Source organism: Polyergus mexicanus, unplaced genomic scaffold (assembly GCF_030449975.1).
Source record: "Polyergus mexicanus isolate NDT 795.1 unplaced genomic scaffold, iyPolMexi1.0 SCAF_12, whole genome shotgun sequence".
Taxonomy (NCBI): Eukaryota; Metazoa; Arthropoda; class Insecta; order Hymenoptera; family Formicidae; genus Polyergus; species Polyergus mexicanus.
Genome location: NW_027223332.1, coordinates 69,897 through 79,483, shown reverse-complemented (window position 1 = coordinate 79,483; position 9,587 = coordinate 69,897).

Below are 9,587 nucleotides of genomic sequence, written 5' to 3'. Positions count from 1 at the left end.
AAATTCACGAAAGCCATACATATTATTACTGCATAGTGTTATACACATGCCTTATTATTTATATATTAAAATATAATAAATTTATATATATTGTAGAATATATTATATATTTTGCAAAAATATTACTTGACATCTAATTCCATTTTTTTTGCAATAAACTTTGAATAAATCTTATATAATTAACAAATATTTTATAATAAAAATTACTTTGTCATAATACTTTAAATGAATGACATTGTTATACTTATCGTTTTTTCCTTGTCATTCTTTCTAACTGCCAAATCAGCATTTTATATTGTATCATGTATATGCAAAATTATTACTCTCATTAGCGCGCATGAAGGCTCGTTATAAACTTCGAAGCTTTGGTAACCAAATATTTCGCGCTGAAATGTAAAATATAATGCTCGAGAAAAAATAATAATTTGTTTGAGCATTATTAAACAGCATGCATTTATTTATTAACAAATTATATTTATTCATTATTATTTCTCTATTACAACTTTGATTCAAAACAAATTGAATAAAAAATAGAAAATATTTAAATGTAATCATATTATTGTATAATATATAACATAATAAATAAATATATACCATTATATTAATAATGCTAATTGTGTCATTTCTTAACCTATTATTATAAAATTATCACCGTTTACTTAAATGTAAATAAAGAAATATTTTTAAATCATTAATTGTATGTTGATATGTGAGTATTAAATCGGGAAAATGCGGCAAGATATGGATATTGGAAAGAATAACAGGTAATTTTACGATGGAGATTTATAAACAAGCTATAAGTACTTCAAAAGATTTGAATATATTAGCTATATTCGTATAACGCGGCAAGAAATAACGTGCAAACTATTACACATATATTAAATTTGATTTTCTTATTGCTCTCTGTTAGACATGCACTATTATTAGAGAGAAAGTATCTACGTTTTAATATCGAATTTGATGTCAAATATTCAAGTGAAATGTTTAATATGTTATGCAAGTTAATAAGAGAAGAATATATAAATCAATCTTAATAGATTAATATTTTTAATAAAAGTAAAAAATTATATATATATATATATATATATATATATATATATATATATAAATTATATTATATTATACATATAATTATAAATATGTAAAATTAATCACACAAATTTAATAATTGGAAATAATTTGACGATGTAAATTTTATATATATTATAATAATATAAAATAATTTTTACATATTTCATATATTTGTACACATTTAAAGGATCCCGCACACTCCTTATGGAAAACGGCTCGCGGTTCAATTCGTCCAAACTTTAGGATTTTGTAGTTTGTGGGATACTAAACAAAAGTCTAAATAAAAGTCTCAAAACTACTCTCTATAAGCTATAGTTTAGCCTATAGAGAGTGTTGAAAGTTGATGATCTTTTTGAGATAATTATCATATTTACAGCTCTCTGTGAGTTTCAACAAGTGAAACACTTCCAGACTCAGTACGTGGAAGTGTCTACAATACAAATCTCATCGAGAATCTTTCAACTACCCGTTCATAAAGTTCATATGATTGCCTAATCATTATTAATGATTATAGTTCTATTAGCCGCTTCTTGGCTCCATTTTACTACATAGAATAAGATTAGAAAAAATGGAGACAAGATTTTAAAATTAGATCTCTTAAATGTTGCGTTACTTTTGATGCTTCATTTGATCTGCATAGTTTTAATTTAATTTTAACTGGCACAAACCAGATTACGCGCCAAATAATGCAATGTCGTTTAAGAGATCTATTTTTAAAACTCCTCTCCATCTTTTCTAATCATATGTCATACGTAAAATGGAGCCAAGAAGCAGCTAATAGAACTATAATCATTAGTAATGATTAAGCAATTTATTAATAATAACTTAATTATTTATAATTATTTATTAATAATAACTTAAATGAGTTTCTGAGATCTGCATTTGATATGCTGCAATCAATATCAATTTGTCTTGCAGAGTATTTTTTTATCAATTGCAAACCAGTACATTATATATTTATGCAAATAGTATTCTATGACTATTTTAAAAATAGAATATCTTCTCTTGATAAAACTGATAACTTTATCCGTGTATTATCTCCATTTAATGTTTTACAATATATTGCATTTAATAAATCAGTTGCATTATCAACAAATATTTTAAAGAAAAATTGCAAGCTGTTTATATAACTGTTACTTTGTTGCAGAGAGAAAATGAAATCTAGAATAAAACATAAAAAAGCTAACCTAACAATAAAGTTTTCAATATATTTAGAAATGCATTTTTAATTGCATTACTTGTGTGGGTGTATTTCTGTTTTTTTAACTTTAAATCTATTGCTATTTGAAATATATAAGAAACAATTCGTATATAATAAAGTAGATTTAGGTTGTATTTAAAATAGGAAAGAGATGATTTCTTATTTAAATTTTAAATTTAAGTATTAATATCAAATGAATGGTATTAAATATTATGATAAGCAAATATTTAAAAATGGATCAATTTTATTATCTTTCATATTCGGAGATATGAACGTGAAGCGAGAACGAAGCGAGAACGCGAATGAAGGGATTATTGCACATTTTGCGTATACGTAATATATTTTAAATTTATAAAATTCTCAATTTATTTTTTTCTATTTTATATATATCTTAAAATTATATATTTTATTTCAATAAAATTATAAATTGCACATTAGAGCTTTTTAAATTGCATAGTTTTTGTCCAAAAGTACAACCGATAAACGTGATGGATAAATCGGTCACACAAAACATACTGTATATCTTATAAATTATCTTTGATTAAATCAGGCTGAGTCACAGTATTTTTTTTCTCATATGTAACATTTCTGTTTAAATATATTAAAAGTGGTATTATATATATATATATATATATATATATATATATAATAAAAAGTTGTATACGCGCTAGTTAAGTTATATAAAAGATTGAAACGTATGCTCAGAATTTGAAATTGAACGAAACAGAAGTAATATAGGACACGCAAATATCAATTTAAAACGGACCATTGAGAGACATTTTATGTTAACAAATCGGTTATTTTAATTACGGTAAACATGTTTTACATAAATATCACATTTATCTATAATCTATATCATAGATATAGAACTAATAGATACTGAAATAGTACTTATTTTATTTTATATTTTTCATATAAGTACATTGTATATGTGCCTCTATATGCCATAATTTATAATAAGCTACTTATTAGATACACAGTATAACTTTACAGCAACGAACTGATTCATAAGAACGAAAGTGAAGCAAATACTCTTTGTACAAATTAAAAGCAAAATCTATTTTTACTTTTTTTAAATGTAATCATGAACAGATTCTACATCTTTTATGAATAATCTCTTGCTCTACTACGAAACATTATTTTCTCATATAAACTTTAACCATAGCCATCTTATTATAATATCTAGTTTTTTATTTTTTCTATATTTTACGGCAGAAAGTTTTTGTAAAGTTTTTTTATAGAATCAAATTTTTACTTCAAGTATGCGAAATCTCTAATATTTTTATCTTTTTTTTTTTATAATTTGGATTTTACTTAAATTCGATCCATTTATGAATGTCGTGCTATTCATCTTGTGGTTTCCATCCATTTCAGTACACGTAGCACGTCCTGCACTAGGTATGATTAGACCAGTGCAGCTAAATTATTTGCCATTGATTTTAGTCACGAATTTTCACATACAAATGTCATAGCTACAAATACGAAACTAAGTTATGATGTGAAGAGAATTAATGTTTCATATTTAAAACAAATTATGGAAAAGTGCGTGTAATTAATAATGGGATGTAAATGGTTTTGTTAGGATGTTATTAATACAATAAAATTTAATATAATATGTGCTAGATAATTAAACCTGTTTTAATATTTTAAACAATAATAATAAAATATTAGATATATATTATATCATTATTGTAAAGTTTTCAACATTTTGCAATATCATACCTGATATTATTTCTATATTTGTACTAAATTTCTGTAAATCATACAATATAATGACTTTAAAAAAATACAATAATATAAAATCAATTAAAATTAATTAGCTAATTAATTATTAACGTGATTTTAAATTGGATTAAAATGCTTAATAAAACTTGCAATTATTTATTAGAATTTAAGACCAACACGAGACATATACTAATTAGCAAACAATAGCCTATAAAAAAACCGGGAAAAATCAAATATTCTCTTCCAACATTCTGGCGCAAGCTTGTTCTATTATCGTTACCGATTGAACGTATTAATTATTGAAAACATAAAAGAAATTATTACATTATAATTATTGTAATCTAAACATAATAGTGCATGAGATGAATATAAAAACATTTGTATATCTTAATATAATTTATTAATTTTTTAACTACATTATTGACTAAACGGGTTATCATCTGTTGAATAAATCTTTCTTTTAATATAACTAGTTTTTATAAATTTAAAATTATTACACAATAATCTTTTAGCAGTATTTAAATCAGATATAATTATTTTAAGAATAAAAATTCAAGTACATGTATGTTTCATTCTCTTAATATTAAAATTTTTTTACAGAAATGTAAGATACATACAGATAGATAAAGAAGACTATTTTATTGATTTACAACACTATAGTTTTATTTCCAATTTGTAACTAATCTGTTTGTTAACTGAAATTCTTTTCACGAACTTTGCATTGACAACCGTAACTTGATATGACACCCAATCAATTTCATACATGCATTAAATGTCAAAAAGAATGGAATATGTACCATATAGTGGTATCGGATGACTGGTCAACAAAATCTTACGCATTTCCGTCGCGATAAATATATATGCCATAATTACAACAATATGTTTATTTAATTAATAAATTTTTTAAATCAACATTTTCTTTTAAATATTATTAAATTATTGAAAATCAGATGTATATTACATGTGCAGCTTGATGCAATTCCAATCAGATCTCACCACTTTTATCATTCCTGTTTACGCTTAAAGTTTTAGAATATTATCGTGTATAAAAAATTACTATTTATTACTGTCTCTATCGCTTCATACTTTTTATGTTCTGATTAAGATTAATCTACAGATAAAACTTGAACATTAATGATATATTGTGTTTCTTTGCACGGTATACTGCGTAATGTATGTGTGATAACATATTAACAGTACTTATTAAAGTATGTTATTGTATTAATATCTTAGTTTTATATCCATTTTGAATTATTATTATATTATTATTATTAATCGCGCAATAATCACATTATTAGAAATGTTTATATTTACATTATTTATTCATATATTATTATATTTTTAGATGAATTAATTGATGCAAGAAAGAAGACTCAGTATTACATCGCATAGTTTCACTTTATTACATAGTCATTTTTACTTATAGGTTCAATAATTATCATTTATACTTCAGGATGCGTATCACTATATTTATTTGCATCTTTGTGCATGGCTTGCACATAAATCTAATACAAATAAAAATCAATTACTATTTTATAACATCTATGTCACAATTTCATTCAATCTTAGCTTTTACTATCTTAGCATGTACTTTAATTAAAATCGTCAATTTGCAGTATAGACATTTGACATCATGCGTGGCGGCTAAATCTCTAAATATTGATCACATATTCACAATCAGAATATACCGCATTATTCTAAAAGATTATTATAAAGCATTTTTACGTAATTAGCACAACATACATTACTTATAAACATATTACTTATAAACTATACATATCCATGCAAAACTAATAAAATAAACAGAAACTAAATGTTATTAAAATGTTATTTATTAAAATATTAGCTTTTAAAGATTCTTAAAATCAAGATTATTGAACAAGCATGTATTGTCTATGATTTAATAATAAGTGTATTCTTAATTTGATCTCGCGCTATTTTTTGGTTAAAAAAGCTCTTTATGAAATAATATTATATAATTATATCAAATTAATATCGTGCTTACGTTATTATGTAGATTACAAGATATTGTAATTGTTGAGAAATAAATGTTCCAAATACTCAATCTATCGTTTAATGATATTAAAAAATTCTCTATTAATATTTTGGTATTCTACAATATGTTTTTTTAATTTCAAGAAAATTATTTTCACCAAACGCACAAGAAATCTGAGGCACATTTCGATATAATTTAGGCAAATGAGACAGCTATGAAAATTAACAAGATTTATTCGAATTTTAAATGAGTTGTTTACAAATGGAAAATTCACTATTTGAATTTTCCACGATGGAATTGAATTGAAATTGATCGAGCATAAAATATACATGAATCATACATTTTCCGTTCGATTGTGCATAATTTTGATGATCATCCGTTTCATCCACAATAAACAATCTACAATAAAATCTTGACTGCGAGAAAGAAATATAATACGCGAATATATATTTTCTCCGCGATATCGATGATCTACACAATATTATGCTTTTTATACGATTTCATAGAGAGGCTTTATATATACGGCTATTTTTGTTATCTGCGCTTCTTTTAATCGTGCTAATGCCTAGAGCTAATTATATTTCTTCGCTAGATATTGCACCGTCTACCGGTTTCCCTTCTCTTTTTAGCACTACAGCCTTTACTGTCTCTTCATCATTACGCTATGTGTATATATATTATATATATATATATATATATATATATATATATATATATATACATGCTACACACAATACAGCGCTCGCTTTTATATTAACTTAGTTTTTTTATTTTTCTACAAAGTCTGTTATCTCTGTACAATAAACGCACCGTTATTTATGCCCGCATTTTTATCATTTATTTAAATATAGATTACATATCATACAGAAAAATTTACTACATAGTTGCGACGTATCGTTTCCTTCAGTTAAGCTGATCTTTAAAGCCTTTCAATGGCGAAATATCATTTACATCATCGCATTGATCGTATCGCGAAATCTGTCGTTCAGAGAAATACTTCGATATAACATGATCTCTTATTGATAAAGCACATACGCACACATAACAATTTTTTACGCTTTCTTCTATTACTAATCGCAATAGCGTTCAACAATTGCGCTCTAAAATAACAAAGACGTAGCAGATGTACCGCGACACGATTTTTTCTGATATTGATTAATATCATAACGATCTTTATTTACGAGAAATTATTTTTGCGTATTATCTTATGCTATTGTTATTAAATGAAGAGTGATATACGCGTGTAGCAAAAAGCATACTGAAAAGCTTTGTAATATTAGAAAAGCATAATGTAAATATATCACTAATTTACACAAAATATCTTACGCGAATAAATAATTTATATGTTGGGGGCATAATTAAATTGGATTGAGACTCTATTAATGTTCTTATGGATAAATAAAACTTTTTGATTATAGATCTGTCATTTTGATGTTAAGACGATCTCAATACATGTATATTTATAGCTGATAGATATATTTAGCGTAATGAGAAAACATAATAATTCTCACTATTGGCAGTGAATTTCGGAAGATATCCAAAGTGCCAAAACATTCTCGAAGTGGTTCCAAAATGTCAAACCATTTACATGCAATGTAAATATAAAATCTCATTGCTTTGGGACACTCTGTATTTTTTATGGAAGAACATGACGCGCTTTTAGTAATAAGATGCTGCAGCAGAAATATCAATGAATTTACGAGCGAAATAATATTGCATATACGTATATATATATCAATATACAAGGTGTCCCCAATTTAAATGGCAAAACTTCAGGAGCGTGTAGGGGACCAAAAAGCTAAGACAAAAAGTCCTTTAGAGGTTTGCTCGTCTTTGCTCCATTTTAGAGAAAATCACAAAAAAAGAAACAAAACAAGTTTTCGTTTTTTTACTTATTTATTTACATTTTATTTATGTTATCATCTATTTAATGCAGACATTGTTCAAAATGTTGCCCTCTTGCAGCCATGCAAGCATTACATCTATCATTGACCTCATTAATTGCAGCTAGATATTGTTCTGTGATATTTGGTACACTGCATCTATGATTCGATCTCTTAATTGCTTGAATTGATTGGCACCGTAAAGGATAATATCAAATGTTTACATATGTAAGAAACCTTGAAGCAGAAAGTTTATTCGGTGCCAATCAACTTAAGAGAGCAACTGACAACAGCAGCTGTTTTTGCGATTTTCTCTAAAATAGAGCAAAAACGAGCAAACCTCTAAAGGACTTCTTGTCTTAGTTTTTCGATCCCCTACACGTTCTTGAAGTTTTGTCATTTAAATTGGGGACACCCTGTATAAAGATAAAAAACTATACAATAGAGAGAGAGAGAGAGAGAGAGAGAGAGAGAGAGAGAGAGAGAGAGAGAGAGAGAGAGAGAGAGAGAGTTTACAATATAATAAAAAAACCGTCTGTGATTACTTCCAATTGATCGACACAATTAAAAACAATATTGATTTTCAGATGCATTAAATTTACGAAACGTAGAAATAGGAATATAAAGAAACAGTGCATCTCTCACAAAGATCGACACAAGCTTAAAATCGTGAAACCTTTATTAAATACCTTTCCTATTCGCCCAACTTTAGCATATGTAACAAGAGTTTATATAGCTCTAGAGTTTAATTTATTTAGACTAACATGTTGTCAGATTTTTATTTAAGCAACAATTAATTAAAAGCAATCATTAAGATATATCGGTGATATATTCAGTTTAATATATTGTCTTTTTTTTCAAAATGTACATTGATATGAAGATAAAATAGCAATTAGATGAAGAAAATGTTACTGAAACTTATTTGTTTAAGAATTTTCAATATTAGAGTTTGATTAATAGTCATAGTAATTTGATGTAGTAAATATTGCATATAGATCATTAAACGATAAGTGCACTTTGATATCAAACTAATAAATTAATAATAAAAATAAAATGAAGAACGGAAATTAATAATTTATTTGCTATAATAACTCAATTTTTGTAAAAATGTAAGATTCTAATGTAATCTAAATGTAAAAATGAGTGAATTAGTTTTATCCATTTACTTTCTCAACTGTTAATTAATTTTGGAATCTGACGCAATGTATAAAATTTAGACTAATTTATCAACTGTTTGTCGTTTTTATACCATTTTATACTACAAGCATATACTTTTAATATATATTATATATGTATATACAATACATTTTTATATATCTCATTTCTACTAATTAATGAATTATAATTTTGATTTTCCGAAATTTTGCATGTGACTGTATTTGATTCATTCACATTGAAATATGAAAATGATGTGAAAAGGTAATTTTTTTGTGTGAATATTATTAAGATATGACGAGATATATGGATATGAATTAATTGCTATAATTTGTCGATTTCCATCTTTTAACAATTTGCAGTAATCGCGAGATACATATGCGCTTGGAATAAGAAAGTTTAAACATTGTTTTTAGAGGTAAACAATATTGAAGCAAACCTCATAATGCCGCAAGCTATAATCACAATCTGTTAATGATTTCTACTAAATCTTTATACCTGTGTAATAAATTTTTTAATTAAAATATAATTTATACATATATATAATAATAATACA